Source organism: Palaemon carinicauda, chromosome 4 (genome assembly GCF_036898095.1).
Source record: "Palaemon carinicauda isolate YSFRI2023 chromosome 4, ASM3689809v2, whole genome shotgun sequence".
Classification (NCBI taxonomy): domain Eukaryota; kingdom Metazoa; phylum Arthropoda; class Malacostraca; order Decapoda; family Palaemonidae; genus Palaemon; species Palaemon carinicauda.
The window spans coordinates 99,018,263-99,028,262 of NC_090728.1; the positions used below are offsets into that span (position 1 = coordinate 99,018,263).

Consider the following 10,000-nt stretch of genomic DNA (forward strand, 5'->3'; position numbering starts at 1 on the left):
TATGGCTGCTGATGACGGCAAGGAGAGCTTCTGACTAATCTTGAGCCCGTAATCCCCCAACTCACCGCCCTCTACCCGACACTACATCTATACTTATCAAGAGCGTTAACTGCGGACACCACTGGAAAGTAATGGTCTTGAGCGAACTCGAACTCTCTATCTATGGATTGCGAGTCAGAGATGTTTCCAATATATTATATAACCCTAATCAAGAAAATTAACAAAGGTGAATATATATATATATATATATATATATATATATATATATATATATATATATATAAGTATTTATATATATACATATATATATATATATATATATATATATATATATATATATATATATATATATATGTGTGTATATATATATGTGTGTGTGTATATATACAGTATATATATATATATATATATATATATATATATATATATATATATATATATATATATATATATATATATGTTTGTGTGTGCATATACAGCTTGAGAAAAGCAAGACACCGTTATATTAGATTTGTCTGTCCCGTCTAATGAAACTATGAACCTCCTTGACAAAAAAATTTCATAAAATTAGCTGTTTTATTAACTTTTACAAACGACAAATCGTTAGTAGGCTGGCCTCTCTTAGTCGCACTGCCATTTGCTTCTCGTGAGCATACTCTTACACATCCTGGATAGTAAGGCCCTTCTTTTCCAATACTTCTCTCTCATCTTTCTTTGTTTATCGTTCCTCCATCCTCCTTACGCTTCTTCTTTTTTTTTCTTTTTTTTTTTACAAGGCAATTAGCCTTCACTCTACACCCCCACAGAGGTAATTTTACTAATTCCTTCACATATAATCACTTTGGTTTCCATAGGCTTTTCAAGTCTATTCCCAATTCTTTTCATACACTCAGTTACCTTCCAAATTTAACTTATCCTATAACTGACCCCTTCAGTCATCCCATTGTCCTCTCATATTTTAATATTTACTCTCATTGCCTTACTCGTGCTCATTTATACTCTCAATAATTAGTATGCGTATGTATGTATGTTAAATAATTATTCTCCACATATCCTGTACGTAGGTTGTATCTTTGTTTTAATGCTAGTGCATTTATATACGATTTTATTTAGATAAAGGGAATGAAAAATAAGTGCGTGCGTCAATTCCCATTTTTATTTTTTTTCATTTTCCTAAACAAACAAATCAAACCTTTGTAAACTATGCCTGTCTGTTCCATCATGGTCACTGGCTCTCATTCAGCGAACGGAAACCTTGTTAATAATCAGGTCTGTAAAATGAAAGAAAAAATGTGGAGCTATTGCTGGAAGCTCCAATGTATCATAGCTCTCCGGTTGACCAATTAGATCGCGTTTCCTATGAACCTTGTATCAACAGAACGATTATTGAGATTTTGCAATAAGATTTTGGTGTATTTTGCTGTGATGATAGTTATTTACACTTGATTGGTCTTTTTGAAAATAGTTAGTGTTCAATAAACACACATACACACATCCTGTGTAAAGAAATCACGATCACCTCTTGTCTAACTCAGAAATACATAGGTTAAAATACTACCCATGGTAAATGTACGTATCACATAATTACATTTGGTTGTGAGTTATTCAAAAGGCTGAGAGAATTTGATATTATAGGGTATTTGTGGTTTAATACCTTCGAACACCCACCCGCCCACACACACACACACACACACACACACACACACACACACACACACACACACATATATATATATATATATATATATATATATATATATATATATATATATATATATATATCAAACCATTTTCAGGAACTGCAACTGACACATTCACTTCTTACCTCTTAGATCGCGGATGAACCTCGTATCAACTAAAATTTCATAACACAAATAGCCTCATCCAACAGCACAGAATGGTCATCAGTTGCGTGTCAAGCCCCCTACACACACTGTTCCTTTCACTTCATTTTACACACTCTTGCGATTCCTGGATATTATGTCCCATTCGCCCCAGTTGTATTTTACGACAACAACCTGCCCCTCTTTTACCTGTTTTCTCCTTCTAATTGATAGAATGGGTGATTTAAACACACTTTCCAGTAACACTCTGTCATTTGTCATTCCACCTGAAAGATTCCCTCTTTTCACTAACCATCGTTGTTCTTTCTATAGGCGATAACCAAACCAATTCCACAATTGTGATCTATTCTGTCACTTGTGTAACTTAAACTTTTCTCGCCCTTTCAATTCTTATTACTGTGATTGTACCATGCAATCAGTTCACGTCAACAGTTTCACCCTGGTCTTTGACGTGCATACATGCACACACCACTTCAGTAACCGAGAGTTGGTTCAACAACTATCTCATACATTTTACCTTGGCCTCTGCAGACAATTCAAATTCCTTATTAATATTTTGCACATCTTCTATGACGTACGTTTGATGTAAAATGCCCCCCCCCCCAAAAAAAAAAGAAAAAAAACCCAAATCAAGCCATAAAATTTTTTTTTCTCTTATTTTACACATCTTATCTCGTGAAGCTATCGTTCGATATATTTGTTTCCATATACGGTTATGAATCAACTACTATTTTCTTCCACTGTTCATACTAACATTCATTACTCCAGCTTCCTCTTTTACATTTATTTCCATCGCCTTTCACTATCTCACCTTTTACTCTCAACTTTATCTCATGCACACATTTTCATTTTTTTACCATCTTCAGCAGTTTCTCTTTACTGTAACAATGTATATATGTAAACGAGTATATATATATATATATATATATATATATATATATATATATATATATATATATATATATGTGTGTGTGTGTGTGTGTGTGTGTGTGTCTATAAATAAGCCCATGCAGCTAACAACTTTACCCCAAAATGGTTGTTAAAGCCCTGGTAGCCATCACCTTCTAAAGCACTGTATTCGAGGGTAGAAGGCTCAATTTTAACTAAACGGGGTCACAGTGTGTTCCGCTGGAACTTGCTGATATCACTGCCATCTCAAGATATGAGAGCTTGGTGCCGCTCATTAGAAAGGAAATCACGTGGCTGTTTTCCATATTATATATATGGGGACTAGTTTCGTATTTCACAAGAATACATTTATTTTGATCTAAGAGATTGCTGGTCCAAGGAAGGTCATTATGTAACAGTTTAAATTTTTACTTTAAGTGAAAATGGATGTTAGTGCCTCCTTTTCTGATGATCTTTTTTTCCACATCCTGTTAAAACTGACAGGACAACTTCGTGTATAGAATGTTCTTGAGTCTGAAGGAACACGGTTGAAAGAAAATGTAAGTCGCTGACCATAATTTTAGCTCCTCTTCTTTTCAATAGAAAGGAAATGGTAATAGTTCCTCGGGACTTTCTACAGAACAGGAATTGACGGTAAGACTTTTCGGAACCAAAGTCTGGTTCAATTGCCTAGATATCTGGCCTCGTTCATCAGGATGGTGAGTTCTTAAAAGGTAACGAGTGATTTTTCGTTTCGACGATTTTCGACCAAAACTTTTATTTGGCGTATACATTTACGAGCCAAATGAAAGTTAGTGACTTTGAATTAGCCAGAATAAAAGCAATGGAATGGGGAAATAAAAGAAAAGTGACTGGGTATTGTTATTATTTTTGATAATGATTTGTTGCAATAATTACTTTGAATTTTGGATAACGGTTTTGCAAGGCAAATACGCATAAGGAAATAGTGACGAAAAACTTTTCCAAGTCAGTTGATAATTGCGGCGGCGGCGGTGGCTGAGGAGGAGGAGGAAGAGGAGGTTTCATGCCAAGAGAACGTTTGGTGTTTCAGTTCTGGTCCATTTGGACGGAAGAGGTCTCTCGGATGTAACCTCTCAAGGGCATAGAAAGCAAAAGATATGAAGATGAGATTTTACGTCAAATAACTTTTCACGGGAGGAGGAAACATTTTGCGTTTCCTGGCCACCTCCTCTTCATTCTCCATCTTCCTGTTCGTACCTTTTTTTTCACCCCCCACCCCACCCTTCCACGTCATAGTTCTCTCTCTCTCTCTCTCTCTCTCTCTCTCTCTCTCTCTCTCTCTCTCTCTCTCTCTCTCTCTCTCTCTCGCGGTTGATCTGACTGTTATCGCTTTCATCGGACGTGGAAATAGGATATACATTATTATCCGTTCTTCCTAATTATGTCATTTTTTAAAAGCATTATTATTATCATTATCATTATTATTACATCTTCATCCAATACTATAACTCCCCCTCATAACAATTTCCAGCGATAGATGATGAACTAGTTAGGTATGGACGCGGTCTTGAATGAATATTGAATTTTGTTATCTCTCATTCGTTCGCTTATCAAATTATTTGCTCAGTCGAGCAATCAGTGATCCATTCATCAATAACTGAAAATCAGTCAGTCGAACTGTGATGCCTCTGAGTTAGCTGTCATTCCTGGTGTTACAGTGAATGCAAAAAATAAGAAAAATATAAAAAATATTAGAAAACAAAACTTGTCTGAGAAGATGTATCTTACTCTAATTGTCTGCCGTAAGATTTTTTCCTCATATAAGAAAATACATCTGGCATGTTTACTGGTACTAATGGAATATATATATATATATATATATATATATATATATATATATATATATATATATATATATATATATATATATATATATATATATATGATAATAGCTCCTTTATTCTGTGGTCAATAGTAGATGTATTGGAAGACATCGGCTAGTATCTTGATTTACTGAATAAGATGGTATAGTTATGTTTTTATACCTAAGGCAATTTAGTGTTCAGATTTTGTATTCAGATCAGAAATAAATTTCTGACATAGGAGAGAGTTGCAGAGGATTCAAAAACCTCCTGGCCGCACTCGCCTGCCGGAACAGAAACCGGACATAATGTTTGCGTCTCTGTATCGATCTGCTGGTTGTTACAGTGCTTTTGCGACCAAATCTCTCTCCACCAAATGCTGCCGACTGTCATGGCCCTTAAACTCGGGCAACTGCCTTATTGCGATATTTATGACCTGCCTTGGACGTGACGGATTTCTCGCGGTGAGGTCTATGCTGATGATACTGGCTTAGTTAGGAGATAATACAATAATAACAATATTTATGGGAACTTACCCTATTGGAGGGTAATTTCTATTTAGTTTTTCCATATATCGGATCGAGAATAATACAGCTTGTGGCGTCCAGTTTTAAATTCTTTTCGTCCATTTAATCTATATGTTTTTTATACTGAAATGGTTGTCCGTTCTTTTCCCGATGTCCTTTTCGGTCAAAGGTTACTAATAATTAAATTAACAAACATTTTAATATAGAACTAATAAAACTGGCAATATATGAATATCATAAAGAACGAAGCATGGGGTATAGAAATAGATGCTATCCTTTCAAGTTTCATTAAATTAGGACTTTCTGTGACCAGCTAGATTCCTACCAGACTCCTAAGGGTCGTTGCAAGTGTTAGTAATTTCATATGATTTATTCATGATCCTCCATCAGATTTGAAATCAAAACTAATGTTGCTGCCGTCTAATTTTGACCTTATTAGGGTCAATTGTTTCAGCCAAATATCCCTTTAAGCTCTGCAGAACGTTTTAGTATTTTTTTACATCATTATTTCGCATGTCAATGACGTCAACTCTTCTCTTCAATCAAGGTAAAATGAAATTTTACTCATGAGGTTATTCTATTGCCTTATAAATAATTCCATGTACCTGTTACACAGATTTTATTATTTTAAGTATGAACATGATACAAATGTCCTTAATTATTGTTGTTGGGTAAAACTCATATGCTTCATTTTATTTGCATCTTTTTATTGGATCCATTGCTTGCATTTCTAAATTGGATGGAGTGGGCAATTTTTCATTTCGTCCCGGCAATACATTTCGAAGCCCTTTTCCTCATTCTAACTTTCATTATTGTAGCTTCAATTCCCAGAAAATTTCGTTTTCTATTTTCCATCGGTGATCTTTTTTTTTGTATATATATCTATGAAATGAAATATTCTGCTGACAATGTTCACAAAGAGTCATTTGAGCTTTCAGTTATTTAAAGTGTAACATTTATATAGTTTTGCTGTACCTCTCGTTATACCTACTTACAGTATATCTGGGCATATTTCTCTTCACACTTATTGATGAACACCCACATATACAGTGTATTCATTTTGGTATGACACAAACTTACACCAATACTTTCACCAAAATTTGAATACTGAACCAGATTAAAGTATTCAAGAATGGAAGGAGGTGGAAATTAGATTATGATCTAGAAGAGAGTGACATGCGTGAATGATCAAAACAGTTTTCTAGGTAACGAATAGTCTTCTATGCTTTATCAAAATCGATGTCTGATGTAATATTGTCTGTAAAACAGGAAAGATTGACAGTAAAAGAAAATAGAAATGGACTAAGGTTTGAAGTCTGCCATGCCGTTTACCTCCAGAGTGTGGGTGCATCAAAGATGTGTTATCCTAAGTTTTTAACCGGATAGGACACTGGGAAATTAGATTATTATCTATTGTCCAATGATCTTCAATGCGGGCAGGGTGACTCTGGCATTGAAACCCATTTATTGTGTAACACATCTACTCTTTAGATTATTTGTACGGTGAACGTGTCATCACTGTCGGCATATGCGAACGTATTTTCCGGGGGTACAACTGTATTTGAAATTCCTTGAATATTTAACAACATTTATCCAAATGGCAAATGACGTTTTATGGTCTAAAAATTACATTCTATTATTAGCATAATTAGGAAATTCTTTCTTGCTTAGTAACTTGTGGGTATTTATAGCTCAAATGTGGCATGGTTGTCGATAGCATGACATATTGCAGTCAAATTCCAATTTTGGAATTAGGAGTCATATTTTGTGGGGAAGGAAGACTGAGGGGGGGGGGGATTACATAGCGAGTGATATTTCAACCTTAATTAGGGATGAAACATTCTTAATAGCTATTATAATCATGATAATTACATAATTTTTTTGCATTCCAGAAAAAGTTATATATCATGAAACTAGGAAAGATTGTATATTTTTAGAGTAGATTACTATTTTCCCTTATTATGCTTCTTCTCTCCCAAATAATACTCAAGTCTATATGTATATAGTATATGTATATATATATATGTATATATATATATATATATATATATATACATATATATGTATATATATATATATATATATATATATATATATATATATATATGAATTATCTTATTGATAATTTGACATTGTTATAACAATCATGAAATGTGTATAAATTCAACTGTTATTCAATTTCTTGGTACCGACAGCTGTTTCGACAATACAATAATTCAAAATAGTGTAGTTCGATGTTGACGTCTCGTGTGTTCATTTAGTTAAATAACCTATTGCATTTTCATTTGAGTCTCTCTTTTTTTTCCAGGTATGTTGAGAGTCCTATTCCAACCAGTAAACTGGAAGAATTCAAGTGTCGAGGTTTTTCAGTAAAAGGTAACTTGGATTATTATTATTATTATTATTATTATTATTATTATTATTATTATTATTATTATTATTCATTCAGGACTTAATTCCGAACATCGCTTTCTTTTACACTTCCGTTTTTAACAGACGGGATCAAACTCCATTACATCTTTTGGTGTAATCCTCCGGTATGATTTCAATTAGGTCAATTCTTTTCCATTAACATTGGCTTTGGGAAAAATAAGTTAATGATAGTTGGTTTATTTCTTCTCAACCTCACCATACGTAAATATTTATGTATATATATATGTTTATATATATATATATATATGTAAATATTTATATATCTATAATATATATATGTATATATATATATATATATATATATATATATATTTAAATATATATATATATATATATATATATATATATATATATATATATATATATATATATATACACATATATATATGTATATATATATATATATATATATATATATATATATATATATATATATACACTTATAAATAATATGTGTGCGTGAATATGGAATATGGAAACTTCTCCTCGACCGTCAAGTAACAGAGTGTCATTTTGGTGTAAATTATTTTAAACAACCGTGTATCAGGTATCAGAGTAGGGTGAGAGTTGTAGCAATTTGTTGTTGTTTTTTTAATAAAGAAAAAACATGGCGTGATGTATAAAGATGTCTTTATATAGTTATGGATGTAAATTGGGAGGGAAGTAGTAGTTGTCATGCAATGTAGGAATCGATTGTCTTCGTTGGATGTGTATGTGAGGTTGTAATTGTCTCCGAAGGGTATACTGGTCACTTTTAGTTACATTAATTTTTTCTACATTTTGTTATGTATGTTATTTCAGTTTTGTAATTTTTACCTATGGCTGTTTTACTGTGCAAAATCTTATTTTACTTGTTAAAGGCCTTTATTTCTTATACCTAAGAATTTTTTCTTTTTGGAATAGCAATGATAATTGTATTGTTAAATCTGAAACAACAATGGCGACAAAAATGAAATTCTCCTAATCATTAGGCTTGCGCAGCAAGATAAACTATGCGCTACCGTTTCGCTTTATTTACTCTATAATTACTGATGATCTCAACTGAATTTAGTTGACATCTAACTTACTATCTGATCAAGTGTTGCAACATGAAAATTTACCTGATATTTTCCCGAAATCAATCAATTGAAAGTAATTTTGTGTCTCTATCCTATACAAATTTCTGCAACTCTTTCGTGAAAAGATGCGCTGATTGGCAACATCGCCGTAACGCCAAGAGATCGGTGGTCAAACGACTTTGGCCTGAACTTTTAAGTTAAAAATTAAACTGTTGATCCATGTAAAAAAAAAATGGCACTGGTTAAACCATTGTTGTTGTTACCATGCCATTTTATGTATATATATATATATATATATATATATATATATATATATATATATATATATATATATATATATATATATCGGTGTAAATTTGTGACAGTATGGGTGTAGCAAAACTGCAATAATTTATTGAATCATATAAAACGTATTTTCCTTTGAAGAGACAGTTTAGAGCATATTAATCCAATTCAAATGCTTTACCTTTGTACTCCATTATATTAATGTGCTAACACTCAAAGTTCTTTTGACGGATTAATTTTTGATTCATAACAAAGAATTTATTTTTTCTTCTATTCTGTGTTCATTTTCTGAACAGATATAGGAGTTGAGCAGAGAAGAATTAGCATGTTCTTCCTTTATTTTGCTTACCATCATTTCAGTCTTTGTTTGTGATGTTAAAGCGTATAATTTTTGAGGAGGAATGTCTTTTCTGTATGAATTTCTGTTTTATTTTTTCCCCGAATGTTGTGATGTTTTTTCGTGCAATATTTTCAACCTTACTAATTTTGTTACTCCTTAATATAATTTTATGCTTATCCAATGTTAAGACAGTTATCTTCCTCACGTAATTCTCGTTTTTTTTTTTTTTAGGATAAAGTATTTAGGTATGCTAACTTAGCCGTTTTTTTTTTTTTTTTTTTTTTTACATAGTTTGCTTAAACTAATATGAACTATCGTTATATTATATCCATTATCAGTTACTTCTAATGATTTTAGATTAATTTTGCTTTTTTAAACAGATAATGAAATTACTACATTCCCAATAACAGTATGTATGCCTTGTACCAACTTACCTGTTTGTTAGTCGTTCCTCATTTTCTCTCATATTCCATTCACACGACTCCCATGTTACGAAACAAATACATCAATAATATTAATGATTATCTCGTTCTATTCGTCTCTTGGTTACTAGAAAAATTAGCTTCCTCCTGTATGACCTCTCTTTCGCCTCCTAGTAAATACAATCCTTCAATTCCATGCCTGGTCTCTCTCTCTCTCTCTCTCTCTCTCTCTCTCTCTCTCTCTCTCTCTCTCTCTCTCTCTCTCTCTCTCTCTCTCTCTAATGCACAGAAAAGTGAGTCACTCCTCACGCCATTTATTCTGACACTGATCCGATCCAAATTCAATGGCACGTCGATAG

The 10,000-nt window shown here is 32.6% G+C and overlaps 1 protein-coding gene across 4 annotated transcripts in view; it reads left to right on the forward strand.

The window, feature by feature from the left end:
- Positions 1–10,000, forward strand: part of LOC137640078 (RNA-binding protein Raly-like) — a 790,460-nt gene that overhangs the window by 384,835 nt on the left and 395,625 nt on the right. The window lies entirely within an intron of this gene.